General features: G+C 42.6%; 1 protein-coding gene across 20 annotated transcripts in view; it reads left to right on the top strand.

The window, feature by feature from the left end:
* Positions 1-15481, top strand: part of FOXP1 (forkhead box P1) — a 624214-nt gene that overhangs the window by 318281 nt on the left and 290452 nt on the right. The gene's annotated exons all lie outside the window — the stretch shown is intronic.

Below are 15481 nucleotides of genomic sequence, written 5' to 3'. Positions count from 1 at the left end.
AACCTGGTGCAATGGGATAAGGATCTGGCCTTGCTGCAACTGTGGTGTAGGTTGTGGATATGGCTGGGGTTTGATCCCTGGCCCAGAAACTTCCATATGCTATGGGTGCAGCAGAAAAAAACAAAAGTGGTCCAAGTATAACACAGAAATGACTGAACTAGTTAACATCACATATAGTATTTAGGAACATATGAATGTTTCCCAGACTTTATCCCCAAGTGTAAGACCAGCCCTGTATAGGAGTTGACAAAAAGTGAACCATCGCATCGGTCCTTTGACCAAACCTGGCCAAAAGGGCCCTCTGCTTAAAACAATAACAAGGAGTTCCGGAGTTGCTGTAGTGGCACAGTAGAACGAATCTGACTAGGAACCATGAGGTTGTGGGTTCGATCCCTGGCCTTGCTCAGTGGGTTAAGGATCTGGCATTGCCGTGTGACCTGTGGTATAGGTCGCAGACTGACACAGCTCTGATCTGGCACTGCTGTGGCTCTGGGTAGGCCGGAGGCTACACCTCCAATTCGCCTCCAAGCCTGGGAACCTCCACATGCTGCTGGTGAGGCCTTAAAAAAAAAACAGACAATAAACACAAACAGACAAACAACAACAACAAAAAACCAAGGAGTTCCCTGGTGGCCTGGCAGTTAAGGATCCCGTGTTGTCCCTGCTGTGGCTAAGGTTCAGTCTCCGGCCCAGGAACTTCCACATGCCTCGGATAGGACCAAAAAATAAAAAATTTAAAATTAAAAAAAAAACAACAAGAAGCATGATGTGCCCATATCATCCATTCATCTCTTCCCCTTTCCCTGAATATTAGAAAGTATCCATAGCTAGTCCCCCACTACCCTTTCCTCGCCTGGTCCTTCCCTACCTAACAGGTTGCCTCTGAAGCCCCCAGGAAGACTCACTCTCCCCATCTCCACCTCAGTTGCTTTCCTGTGGGTGTGATTCAGGGCCCCTTATCTTAAGGGGCTGGGACAGAGCTGGCAGGCCGAGGCCGTGATGCCGGTGGATTAATACGTAGCTCTCAGTGTTAGACACCATCTTGTATAGGGACATTTCATGGATTTGTCGGCATTTTTGTTTTATCATGAACCTATTTCTGATAGTTTTTCTTACCACTGGTCCATCCACCAAGCATCTAGTCTATCTGTACAGAGCTGGGAGCTGCCTGGAGTCAGCTCCTTAACCAAATGCCACGGGTGTCCATTTCCTTCCAATATATGGCTCCTAATATTGGGACCTTCATCCTTTGGGACTTGGGAATCCTCCTTCCCCATCCTTGGTAGATAACTGGGGAAAACAATAGGGCTAATACCAGGTCACACAAAATGGAGCATTTTATGTGCACCAGGAGCCATTCTGGAGCCCTTGTGTGTATCTTCTCTTTGACTCCTCATAATGACCTTATCAAGATGTCCTGCTGTTGACCCCATTTTATAGAGAGTAAAATGAAGATACAGAAAAGCGAAGTAACCTCATGGTCACACAGCCCTGTATCTGGGCTTTAAGCCTGAGCTCCTCTGCTTTCCTCCAAAAGGCTTTACATGATGTGCTCACTCTTTCCCCAGGCAGCTCATCCTATCCTTAGGGCTCCTGATGGAAAAGTTTCTTTGTGGTCAAAATCCTCATTGTAGATATTATCTGTGACAGTTTGGGGCACAGAATCTTGTCAGTTCCAAAAAAAATAAATTTCCAGACTTAAGGTCTCATCAAAGTTCCTTTTTTTACCCCTCCACCCTTCCCTGAGCATCCTCTCAGTTGCCAAGCCCTATTTATTTAACCTCTGCAATCTCTCTGCTGCCCTTTGTTCTTCTTGTCATTTTCTCCCCAATGTCCCAGGATAGAGACTTGGTTCCTTCGTGAGGCCCTCATGGTTCTCTGCCCTGGCGCCATTCTCCTTTCTGTTGCCCTCGCCAGGCCCTCATGGAATAACCAAGTGCCTCTCATGGGACTGGCTCCTTTCTCAGAGATAGGATAGATCCAGGAGTGATAGATTCCCACTTGGTCGCTGGCCTTGTGGAGCTTACACCAACCCACTTCTTTGACCCTCTTTCTTGCCCTGCTCTTGAACTTGGGCAACTCATGTTAGAGCTTCCTTCAGCTGTGGGTGCCAATCCTCCTCTACCCCCCTCCTCCTCTGCCTATTAACATCCTACTCATCCTTCAAGGCTTGGCTCAGATAGCACTTCTCTGAAGCCTTTTCAATTTAGCCCAGTCTGTGTGACTCACTCCTTTGTCTGGGCTTCCACAAGTGTGTGTTTGTATTTCATTATAACCTTTGTTCGAGTCTGCTATGTATTTTAGAGCGTTCTTTTCAGATGTGAAAGCCACAGATTTTTGCCCGAAGGTAAGAACCTATGTAACTTATTTTTCTGTGCCCCAGAGCACACGGAATAGGGAGTAGGTGCTCTGTTGATATTATTAGGCAGAGTAAAAATAATTACCATTATGTTAAGGGCCTCTGTGCCTCAAGAATGCTAGATATTTTGTGTGTGTCGTTGTTTTTGCTCCTACCAGCTAGTTTGTGAGTTATGGATACGATCATTATCCATCTTACAGATGAGAAAATTGACGTCCAGCAAGATGATGTAACTTGCTCAGAGTCACAGAGTTACTAAGGTGAGGGGCAAGTATTTGCACTCAGGAATGCCTGGTTCCATAGTCCATGCTCAAAAACCCCAGGATACCTAAGAAATACACTGTGGTTGTTGCAGTGGCTCCTGGAAGTCCAGATGAAGAATCCACATCCCTTCCCTAAATACTCACATGGCTCAATTTCCTCATCTTTCCATATCCTGGAAATTTCCTCTTTTTACTCATTCTGTATAGTTTGAGTATCCCTAAAACTGTGCTATAAAAAACTGGAAAGAGGATTCCAGATTTGCAGTTTTGGACACTGGTCCTTTTTTTTTTTTTTATTTATTTATGACCATTGACCAAAATTTTATGTTGCATTGAAGAACAGTCATAAATAACCTAGGAGCACAGTATCACATATTGAGAGTTACACTGAGCATGGGTTCAGTTAGCTCAGCTTTGTTTTTGAGCTGGTATCAGGCAAGGGCCTCCCCATCATGTTGGTTGAATCCTTTGGTTGCAAGCAACAGAGTTGAACTCTGGATTTCAATTTAAAGGAAAAGAATTGATTGGAGGAATAGCCAGTAGCTCCCAGAATGGACAGAAAATTTGGGCAGGATAGGAGGCAGTACATTTCCAGTATATGGAACGTGAGTGAACTTGACCAGCTCATCAGTGTCACTGCTGAAAGAAGTGCTCCCCAACTATTTTTCTATGCTCACATCAGTCTCCTGAGATGAATCAGATGGGCCTTCTTTGTACCTCCTACCTACCCATGGCTGTGAGAGGGCAGAGGGGGGCTGACTGAGGAGTACTACCTCACTTGCAACACGGGGGAGGGGTAATTCTGAGCAAGGAAATGCAAGTAAAAATGGATTCTGGATAGCCCCCCAATTTCACAAACACCGGCTGTCCCTGAATTCTGTACTCATAGTAATGTTTATTGAAGAGGTATGTAGAGGTTTGCCTCTGTAAAGTCTTCCCTTTTGAAACTTCAGGCCTCCTTTTTTTTTTTTTTTTTTCCTTCTTCGAGCTACACCTATGGCATGTGGAGGTTCCCAAGCTAGGGGTCGAATCAGAGCTGCAGCTGCCAGCCTACACCACAGCCACAGCAACGCCAGATCTGAGCTACGTCTGCAGCCTATACTGTAGTTCCTGGCACTACCAGATCCTTAACCCACTGGGCGAGGCCAGGGTTTGAACCCACATTCTCATAGATATTAGTTGAATTTGTTTCTGCTGAGCTACAGCGGGAACTCCCCAGGCCTCCTTTCTAGCCAGGATCTTGATTCTGTCATTGTTGGTATGGGGAAACCTTCCAGCTTTTTGTCACAGCGAGTTTGATGAACCTGCCTTTATCTCGTAGGGCCTGTCTGGTATGTAAGTCCCTGGGAAATACGTATAACCTACTCAGACCTGTTGCTAGCTTCCTACTTGAAGACCTTCCTCCAGCTAGTTCTAATAAAATCCAAGCCCTAAAAACCCCTCATCAAATAATAAGAGAGAAATAGAGTAAATGCACAATTCATGAGATTAATATAGAGCAGAAAGACAATCTCTTTTTTTTTTTTCCTAATAATCTTTACTTTTATATCCTACTTTATGGGGGTGCTGTTTAATTTCATGTTCATTTACTTTAATTACTTCTCACATGTAGTTTGCGGGGAAGTTTGCCATTTTCCAACATCTAAAAGATGGCTTACTTGAGTTTCGTTTCAGACCCTTTTAGAATTAATGTGTAATAAAACCCAATGTGGATATTTCTCATTTTTCACCTCAAAGGATTATTCATCATAATAGAATCAGTTTTTCCAGGGAGATTTTATCAGACTTACAAGTCAAATTAGTTGAGTGCATTTCTTCTGCTAATAAACAGAGAACCTTTACCCTGGAAGCATCTCTATGCTGAATTCCAATAATTCATTGTTTCCTTGCCTCAAGAGATCAACCTATAAACGACCTCAGAATAAAAACATAAATTTATTAGTCTAAAAGGAGGTTGTTAAGATGGGAGAATTTGAGAATAAAAGAAAGGTCATAAAATCAAAATGTAAATATTGACTATATGGTAAAATTAAAACAAAACAAAACAAAACAATTTTAGAGGGATAGACTTAATTCTCCCTGACCCTAAGCAGAGCTTTTGGGGGGACAGATTTTCATGTGTATGTAGTTGCATTTGTTGGTGTGTTATAGCTGAAGAAGATGCCAGATGGGTAAGAGGTGGTCGTATATTTCCGTTAAAAATTCTAGGTTGCTCATTTAGAAGATAGTGGCTACTGGGCTAGAATCAGGCCAAGCTGAAGGGTGCCTGGTTTGATCACTGCCTCTGTTTTGATTGGCTCCTTGATCTGTAGGTCCAAGGTTAATTGTGGGAAGATTTTGGCCCTGAAACTATGACAAGCCCTTACATGAATGGAAAGGGGATGTAGTTTCTTTCAAGTGCATCTCTTAGGGGTAGGTGTGATCCCTTGACTCAGTGCTTGACGATAGTGAGTGCATTGGTTCTTGGGATGAGTTAGTTCTAAATCCTGCTTTTAAGTTCAGTCAAAGTTGCCGTGACCTTCTCAAGCTGCTTGCTCACAAGTGCTCCAAATGCTGTGATGCTGGGCGTTTTGTCAGTTAAGTTACGTTCATAACCAAGCAATGCTTGCTTCTCTAAGATACGGCAGATTTGACCTGAGAGAAGAGAGCTGAGCGTGGATTTCCTTTCACTCCATAGATAAGATCTGCTTAGGCAGAGACTGTGGGAATCCAGTGCAGAAATGACAAGAAAAAAAAAAAAAATGTTTTAGGGCTAGGAGTAAAACCCTTTTTAGTGTGCAGTTGAAATTCACCTTCTCTGGTATTCTCGCACAAGATTGAGAATAAAAATGGTTATGATTGATGAAGCATTCAGTGTATATCTAACTGTAAGTCGAACTAGAGGGACTTTTAAATCACCCAAATGAAAGATTGCATTATCATGAACATTAATATGTAACAGTTAAGTGTGTCATTGCTTATCATAAGTCCTGGCATTCACAGGGCTCGATGAGACCAGCCAACCAAAAAGGAAAAACTTTTAGCAAACGCTAGTCCACAAAACCTCTGTGAATGAAGCCAGCCCAGTGGTCCTAACTCTCGGTGGGTTATTTATTTTTGTGTTCCCAACCCATCTTAGATTTTAGTCACACCTCAAGGGGCTTAAAGATGTCGCCTGAGATATTATTGGGGAGAGAAAGGTAGGGTTGAAACCAAGGGGAAGAATTTATTTCTGGTGAGAAGAGGAAGTCAGGAAAGAGGAAAAAGCAATGAACAGTAACCTATTAAGGGCAGCGAGGTTAGGTTAGTTAAATGTTAAGAGGATTTTTTGTTTCTTATAGATTTTTTGCCATTTATGGGGCTGATAAAGTGTCATCTGTTAGAAACCCAATTCAGGAGGGTGGAAATTAGACAATGTTTATCTTTTAAAAAGTACTGTCTTTTCTTCCAAATTATATAAGGAGATCATGTCTAGATCTGGAAACTGGAACTAGAAGCAAATATTTTATTATTTATTTAAATTTTAGTTTTTAAAATTATGGTTTATTTACAACATTCTGTCAATTTTTGCTGTACAGTAAAGTGACCCAATTATATATACATATATATATATGTATTCTTTTTCTCACATTATCCTCCATCACGCTCCATCACAAGTGAGTAAATATAGTTCCCTGTGCTATACAGCAGGACCTCATTGCTTATCCACTCCAAATGCTATAGTTTACATCTAGTAACCCCAGACTCCCAGTCCATCCCAAACATTTAAAATTTAAAATTACCTCTAGCCTCAGTATACAGAGAAATTTAGTAAATGAAGGGGTATTCTTACATGTATAATGTATGAAAAAATATAAATGTTCATATTACATATATTTAATCATTTTTCAGTAGGTACATATGTTCCTTTTTTTAAATTTAAAGTGTTTGTTATGTAAGCTTATTTTATACAAAGATGCTTTATCTCTATCTGTCAGAGCATCAAGGCCAGCATCATCCCACCATTTTAGATTAATTCATTAATCTTTTTAAATTGCAATAGTGTATCACAGAATTAAATCTTGGAGTTATTTGTAGAGGGAAGAAACATGGCAAAACCAGGGAATAAGCATCTATTGAATACCTAGGGTATTTTGAATACTATCCTAGGCACTTAACAGTAATTTTGCGATTCATTATTATTGAGTGCTGAGGATGATTTGACAATAGTGATAACTAACTATTGAGCACTTACAGTCTACCAGGCGAGAACTTTGATGTGTTATCATTTTCATTTCGTTTTCACAATAACCCCAAAAAGTTATCTGCTTCTATTATTTCCATATTAGAGATGGGAAACCCGAGGTCAGAGAGGTCAGGCTAGTTACTCAAGATCACAGAACCAGGAGTTAGAAAGCAAGGCTGGCTGACGGCTCTTAACTACCCTAAGCTGCACACCACTTGGCCATGCCCCATTTCCCACACTGTGTTGCAGGCCTTACCTATTCTGTGCTGGGCGAGGGGACAGTCAACACTGAAGTGACATCCCTACCTGTTCATGGTGGTGACTTCCCTGTGGATGCTGCTGTTAATTCTCAGGGAGCATCCATAGCCATGGCAGGATGAGCCGAAAAATCCGTCCTTTCTTGAGTTACTGTTGCAGCGTCTGCTCAGCACAGCACAGCTTTTCTGACTCTGCGCGGCTGTTACTCTCAGCCCAGATTGTGCTGTTACATCTGAGAACAGGAAATGACCCCTTGGTTGGGTTGTCCATGTTTTGCAGTTTAGGGCCATGCTTAACCATTTTCCTACTGTGTGACCAAGTTTTCTGTAAGAGCTGTTGGCCTAGGACATTTTGTTTCCTCTCTCTCTGCTGTGTCTTCCCCTCAACAACTGGGATAATCATCATACCAGCTATACAGAGGTGCTGGCAGACTGGATGAGGGCAGCAAAAGTAAATCGCTTGAGTAAAAAGCTTTGCATAGAGTTGGCATGCAGTAGGTATGAGGTGGTGGTATTTTTTGTTTGGGGACCTTCTAAAGGCAGTGAGACCTCAAGTGACATGGGAAACCATCTTAGATACCAGGGGAATTGATTAGTTATACTTAGGTGAGTCCAGTTCCCTCAAGGAAGTGATTTTTTTTCTTGTCATTCCTGGGATTTAGGTTATATCAAATTAAATGTTTTCATCTATTATTAACAGAAAACCTCTTTAATGCTGGCTGAAAAAATAAGAATATTTATCATTCACTTGCTCAGAAGTCTGTATGTAGGCCACCCTAACACTGGTTCAGCATCTCGTTAATGTCTGATTGCTGGGTTGGTATATCTGATTCTTTTTGCCTTTACCTCATGGCCACAAGATGGCTGCTAAAGCTCCAGACATCACCTTTCTACATGTTTGCTTTTAAAATCACAAAGGAGTCTAAGGGAACAAGCCAGAGAGAGAGAAAGAGAGACAGACAGACAGATATTTGTCCCTTTAATCAAGGGGGCAGAATACTTCAAGCATTTTCTCTATATATCTTTTGGCCAGAACTAAGTTAGATTTCTATCTCTAACTGGGAAGGGGAACATCTCTGTTTGTTTTGTTTGTTTGTTTTTCATCTCAAGGAGTAGTAGGAGGAGGGAAGGAGTTGGCAATGCTGTTGAAAAGCCATCTAGTACTGTCTACCTGTGTAGTAACATTTTATACCTGACTGGCTAAGGTCAACCTAAAATCTAGGTTGTTTTCAGCTTAGGATATGAATGTTACTGTTTTCAGTATTATTTAGAATGACAGTGCTTTTCTGGATTCCCAGGGCATTGCCTAAGTGAAAATGTCTTGGTATCGGGATGGTGGGTAACTCAGACACACTTTGTCTGCAGTCTTCACCATTAAGCTGTGTCCCATCTCAAGCTCTTTGTGTATCACCCAAGAAGTATTCTGTAGATGGCTCAGCTTCCTGCTTGAAGGCCTAGTTTTGGATATTTCACACCCTGCATGTGCAATTAAGTATGATTACCCTCGCAAATGATCTTTGCTTCTGTGCTTGCCCATTGTGAAAAGACACCTCGGGACAGCTGTGATGTATTTATGAAGTCGTATGGCTGGTTTTACAGTTGCTTTGTTACATCAATACTAATCTTTCTACCTAAGCTGAGAAATTCATCACTCTTTGAGCTATAGGGGAAATCTCCACCTGAATGTGTGTCGTTTGGAGTTTTCAGGCGAGGGACATCATGGAGGGATGGTACTGTTTAAGAAACCTTTTCAGAATTTCCTTTGCGGTGCAATGGGATTGGCAGCATCTCTAGAGCACCGGGACACAGGTTCAATCCCTGGCTTGGCACAGTGGGTTAAAGATTGGTCGTTGCTGTGGCTGCAATATAGGTTGCAGCTGTGGCTCAGATCTTACCCCTAGCCCGGGAACTCCATATGCCATGGGGAGGCCAAAAAAGAGTGGGAAAAAGTGTTTAAGAAACCTTTTGTAGAGTTCTGTTGTAGCATAGCCAGTTAAGAGTCTGGTGTTGTCACTATGTCACTATAGTGGCTGATGACACTGCTATGGTGCAGGCAGCATACCTCTTTCTCTCTCTCTTTTTTTTTTTTTTTTTTTCTCTCGCTTTTTTAGGGCTGCACCCACAGCATAAGGAAGTTCCCAGGCTAGGGGTCAAATTGGAGCGGTAGCTGCCGGCCTACGCCACAGCCACAGCAACACGGGATCCAAGCCACATCTGAGACTTATACCATAGCTCACAGCAACACTGGATCCTCAACCCACTGAGTGAGGCCAGGGATCGAACCCATATCCTTATGGATCCTAGTTGGATTCATTACCGCTGAGCCACGACAGTGTGTCTTGAAGAAAATAGCAGGCTCATGTTTCCGACAGTGAAAAAAATTATTTTGCAAGTGGCTTCTTAAGGAATGCACTTGGTTCCGATCCACAAATGTAAATCTCACACCCAAGTTGTTCAATTAAATACATGTACAGTTCTAACCAAACTATGATTAGAATTTATAAAAAAATTAGGTGAAAATTTTTATGAAATTTAGAAGAGGAGATTCAGAATACAAATGGAATTTCTAAAGAGTCATGACCCCAACTGCTAAATTTGAGAGAGACTGTTGATTTCCAGGGAGAAGAAGATAACATTTTTAATTAAAAATTAATACATAGAATCTTGAACTGGGAACCAAATATCCATCTGCTGAGGATCAGATTCTCATGAATATGGAAAATGCGCCACACTTCTAAAACGGCACAGTCCAAGATAGAGTGGCCACTAGATGTGTGGCTATTTAAATTTAAATTAATTAAAATTACATACATTTAAGAATTTAGATCTGTGGTTGCACTAGCCATATGTCAAGCGCTAAGTTGCCTCAGGTAACTTGTGGTTACGCCATTGGACAGTGTAGGTCTAGAACATTCCATCATGACAGAAAGTTCTATGAGGCAATATTTCTCTTGATGAGTAATTTTCCACCAGGAGCAATTTTCCCAACCAAGGAACATTTGGCAGTTTCGGGAGATGTTTTTGGTATCACAGCTGGGGTGGCAGTGGTGTGGCTGGTGTCTAGGGATTTTGCTAAACTCCTCCAATGCACAGGACAGCTCCTGTAGTAGTTTAAGAGTCGACTGGACCGACACATCAATAGTGCTGAGGCAGAGGAGTTCCCGTTGTGGCTCACCAATAATGAACCCAACTAGTATCCATGAGGATGTGGGTTTGATCCCTAGCCTCACTCAGTTTGTTAAAGATCTGGTGTTGCCTTGAGCTCTTTAGCTGTCAGATACAGCTTGGATCCCAAGTGGCTGTGGCTGTGGCATAGGCCAGCAGCTACAGCTCTGTTTTGACCCCTAGCCTGGGAGCCTCTGTGTGCCTCAGGTTTGACCCTAAAAAGCAAAAAGAAAGGTGCTGTGGAAGATAAACTCTACAGGGCGGGCAGGCAGACCCTTGTGGCCCCAAGCTTGTCATCTGGAGTTTTAAAACAATTCCCGTCACCAAGATTTCAGGTAGTTTTATGTTTTGTTTTTTTTTAAATTTTTTGGGCCACACCCATGGCGAGCAGAAGTTCTCAGGCCAGGGATTGAACTCAAACTACAGCAGTAACGTGAACCATAGCAGGGGCAACACTGAGTCCTTTAACCTCTAGGCTACCAGGGAACTCCCAGGTAACCTGTCTTTGGGATATAATCTTGGTGTGAAGCAGGATTGACTTGAGGTTAATTCCAGAAAAAAAAATGCCCAAGTTCCAGACCCTAGTTAGAGATGAGGAAGATCCGTAGAGCTACTTGGAGAGTCTAGTGGACACTAAGGCAGCTAGGGCTAGAAAAATAAGCGGGCTGTGGTGTTGATTCCCCTACTCCCTCAGCCTTCTTCCCTTCTCACTGTCCTTCTCCCTGCAAACTGAGTGGATCCAGCCATTTAAATCATAACGTCTTAGAGGAGGGTGGGTTCTCATTTTACTCTAAGCCAGCATCAGGAACCAGGACATCAGTGCAAGCAACCGGGGCTCATGCTGACAGTCATTCTTTTTTTTTTTTTTTTTTTTTTTTTAAAGCCTTTAAAAAAAATTTTATTATAGTTGATTTACATTGTTCTGTCAATTTCTGCTGTACAGCAAAGTGACCCAGTTAAACATATGTATACATTCTTTTTTTCATATTATCCTCCATCATGTTCTATCACAAGTGATTAGATATATAGTTCCCTGTGCTATACAGCAGGATCCCATTGCCCATCCACTCCAAATATAACAGTTTTCATCTCCTAACCCCAGTCTCCCACTCCCTCCCCCTCCACCCCTGGCAAACACAAGTCTGTCCTCCATGTCCACTAACTTTTCTGTTTTATAGGTAAATCATTTGTGCCATATTTTTAGACTCCACATATAAGTGATATCATATGGTATTTGTCTTTCTCTTTCTGACTTACTTCACTCAGTATGAGAGTCTCTAGTTCTATCCATGTTGTTGTAAATGGCATTATTTTGTCCCTTTTTTGGCTGAGTAGTATTCCATTGTATATATGTACCACGTCTTCCTAGTGCATTCATCTGCCTGACAGTTATTCTTGACAGTAGGTGGATGTCAGTGTGACATATCAGGAATCAGGAGTGTCCCGAGAGGAGCTGGGTTCGGAGCTGGGCTCTGCTTTTTAACTGCTATGTGGCCAAACTTCTCTGAGCCTTGGTCTCCTTATTGATGAAATGGAAATAATAACTGTGTGCATCTTTTAGGGTTACTTTAAAGATTAAGTAAGAAAATGCATGTAAAATGATTAGTGCAGTTGCTGCCATATTAAGAATAAAGTTATTAGTAGCTTCTTTTTTGTCATTGTTTTGTTATTGTTTGTGTTACTGTGGTTGCCAGTCCCAAGAAAGCCTGGATGTATTGATCTGGACTTTCCTCCTACCCACTGAGGAAATCATGGCTCTGGTTTGCCAATCTGGCTGGGCTGGAGCCAAGGATAAAAGCCAGGCAGGCAGGCAGGACCTTGCTCCTTCACCTTAGCTTAAGTGTCACTTACCCTGTTTGCCCTATTTAAAGAGGTTCCCCCAGTCCCTGCCATTATTTTATCATCCTTGACCCATGTCTGCTTCCATCTTAGAATGAGATGAATTTTTATGAGTGTATGTATTTTAGCTCTTCTTCTAAACTTGGAATTGGTATTATGCATTAGAGAGATTTAAGAATTAATGGCGCATTATAAGGGAAAACCAAACTCATGTGAAGGAGGAAAGAAAAGGAGGAAAGAGGGCTAAAGCAGCACATAGATTTTCTGTGCTGACTAACTTGAAATGAAATCTCACTCTGAGTGTTCCTCATTTTGTGACCTTATGCAAATTATGTAACACGAGTCTCAGTTTACCATATCTGTGAAATGGAAAGGGCAATGTGAGAATTCCACGGCAAATATAATGTTGTCTACTTCAGTTGGATATTCACTAAGTGGTAATTTTTATAACAATTGAAGAGCCAGTGTGAGAGTAAACTAAATGATGATTAGTGAATTTGTCACCTTTTCTTCCCTTCTGTCAATATCACACAGAGAACTTGAGCTTTAATGCATGACATGGTAGAATATTTAGGTCTCCTAGAATAATTTTACAGTTTGTCCAGTGGATGGAGACTTTGGTAGGCTGAAAGTAAAACAATTTGGTTAAACAGGAAGAAATTTCCTTTCATATCAGAGGAAGAAAGAACCAGATCTTGGACTTCCCTGGTGGCTTAGCAAGTTAAAGATGTGGCATTGTCAGTGCTGTGGCATGGGTTTGATTCCTGGCCTGAAAACTTCCGCATGCCACGGGCACAGCCACAAAAAACAAAACAAAGCAAAACAACCCTGATGTCTCTTGTCAGTGAGTCAGGTCAGGAGATGTGAGTTCTGTTATGTGAGCCAACTTGCTGTTCACCTAAACTAATGGGTTGGTCCATCCCTAACCTGAACCACTGCCTCCAGGGGCCAAGAAAAGAAAGTTTATCAATTCTCTATGAGACCTCATGCTGGATTGTTTCAGATCTCTAGGTTCATTTGCTTGGAGATGATCTCGAGTTCTTTCTGATGTGGGTCCTGATTTCGCCTCCTAACTCTTTCAAGCATTAGCAGGAAAGGAAACATGGCTGCTGACCAGGTTACATAGGACCTGTGAGGTGTATGCTTTTGAGTATTAGGAGCTTGTTGGTTTGTGTGTTCTTAGTTGGTTTGCTTTCCTATTATGGGGTAACATATATTGTAGAGTTGGAGAACTGCATATAGAACACATAGGTATTTTAAATTGCTGTGTTGTACCTTTTTGGTTGCAAACAACCCACAGCCAACTCCGGCTAGCCCAGCAAATAAGGAATTTCTTTATCTCATGCAGTTGAGGTCCAGGAGTGGGATGGCCCTCTCTGAGCATTGTTAGGACTCTGTCTTGCAAGATTGTGCTCACTGCTGAGTTGCTGCCTCCTGACCTCTTTTAGCCGACTTTCTCTTTGTGGGGGCAAGCCAATCCATGTTCTTAAAGCTTTTGAAAACCCAGCAGAATGATAGTCTCTATCTCTCCCAGTAGTTGCTACTGAATACTAGTATTTGAGTATCATTCTCCTTTGACACATGTCCATTCATCAGCCAGTCCATGTGGCCAGCAGAGCAGAATGCACTGATTGGCCAGACCTGGTTTCTGACTCCACCCTCTGGAGACGGCAGATGCATCAGCCTCCTGTGAGTCACTGGACTGGGACTGAGAGTGGAGACAGGGCGTTTCTCCAAAGAACACTCAGGGTGGTGTTATCAGAGGAAGAGGAGCACGGCCCTTGGGCAGGCAAAAACAAGGATCCCCACTGCTCTGACCCTCTTTGATTTGAACAGTGCCAGTGACTCCAGGAAAATCTCTTGCCTGGTGGGGTCTCCATGTCCCTTCCAGAGCTGCTTGCAGGCCCTGGGCCTATGTTATTTACAGCATCAGCGCACCCCTCTCTTCTTTCTTGCAGTCATGATACCCCAGTCTTTCCCCCAGAGGTTGCAGTAAATGGCCTTCTCTGAGCCACAATCAATGGCATTCCGTAAGGTGTGACAGAAGAGGCCATCTGGCACTTGTCCCACTGTTGTTTCTTGCTGTCCGGGGAGGAGGCACGTTGGTGGCAGAAGGTCACAGCTCAGCGAAGCACCACTGTCCCTCAGACGCCTCACCCTCCAGACTGAAGGCTGCAGCAGAGAAAATGCCGCAAGAGTCGCACACCTGGCAGAATTCCCCCTTTCCCTTTGTGAAATTTCCCATCAGAATTGGTGTGTGGAATAATCATCATAATGAAAATGATTTTTGAATACCATTATAAGTTTCAGTGTTGCACGCAGTTCTTTCCCAAATATTGGTTAGATTTTTTTTTTTTAAGATGCCTGCACAGAGATCACTGGCCCATTTCAATTTTTATTGAAACAAATAAACCCAATAAAAACACTTATGCTGAGAGCTGTAGCGCCACAATAAAAGAATCACACTGTATTGAATTTATTGATTTATTTATTTACTCCAACTGGAAAATCGAGTATTGTGTTAATGTATTTTATAAGAATCACACTGCTCGATGAAATGGCTAATTTATTTTAGCGTATACATAAATAGCTAGCAATTTTCCATGAGACAGCCTAATGAAAATGATGCCGATGAAATTGTCTATATGATGAGGAGTGACGGAGACGAGTTATTATTGGGTGAGTGCTAAGACGCACTGAACTGGCCATCATATCTTTGAACTTTTGAACTGCTACTTGTTCTGTGTGATTTATTGATTTTGCTATCTCTTCTGTTTAGCTCAACTTTAGTTTTTGCCCAGCAGTGCAGATAAGTGGCATAGGAGATTTAATTTCATGGGTATTTGGGGTTAAAACCTATCTTTAAGAAGAATGCTAAACATGTTTTAATAAAACATGAGTTGCAGGGGTTTTAAGTTTCTGGATGATATGGATCTGATAAGGAACGAGGCAGTTGAGAGGACAGCCCAGGGTTCCAGGCTGGGGAAGCACTCTCTTTCTGAGCTCTGCAAGTTTCACCGGGGCCATGTGCATTTTACTTGCTCCATCAGCCTGAGTGCCTCCTTAATTGCCTGTATCATTTCTTCCCCTGCCTGTGCCCTGGTGTTCCCACCCCAGGTTTTGCTGGGGTGGTTTCTGGGGTCCTTGTAGGCAGCTGCGAGGTACATTTAACCCGCTTCCTGGTGCACCGAGGGCTGGCTGCTCTTTACATGCGTTCGTTTTGGCAGATCTCTTAAGGAAACCCTTTTCAAGAGCAGCCACGGCTCTCACCTCCAGGATAAAGACATGGAAGCTGGCTCTGCGTTGGGGCCAGGCTGGCTCACTGCTCCTCCCTCTCCAGACCTGTTCTGTGGTCCTCTTCTGCGCTGCCGCTGTCCTCCTCAGCCAGCTCTGA

This window comes from Sus scrofa, chromosome 13 (assembly GCF_054392235.1).
Source record: "Sus scrofa isolate SSC_HxYL_T2T_F1_AM1 chromosome 13, Sscrofa_HxYL_maternal_Yorkshire_Landrace_v2.0, whole genome shotgun sequence".
NCBI lineage: Eukaryota > Metazoa > Chordata > Mammalia > Artiodactyla > Suidae > Sus > Sus scrofa.
The sequence above is the reverse complement of the archived record's forward strand: the minus strand, read 5'-3'. Positions and strand labels throughout refer to the sequence as shown.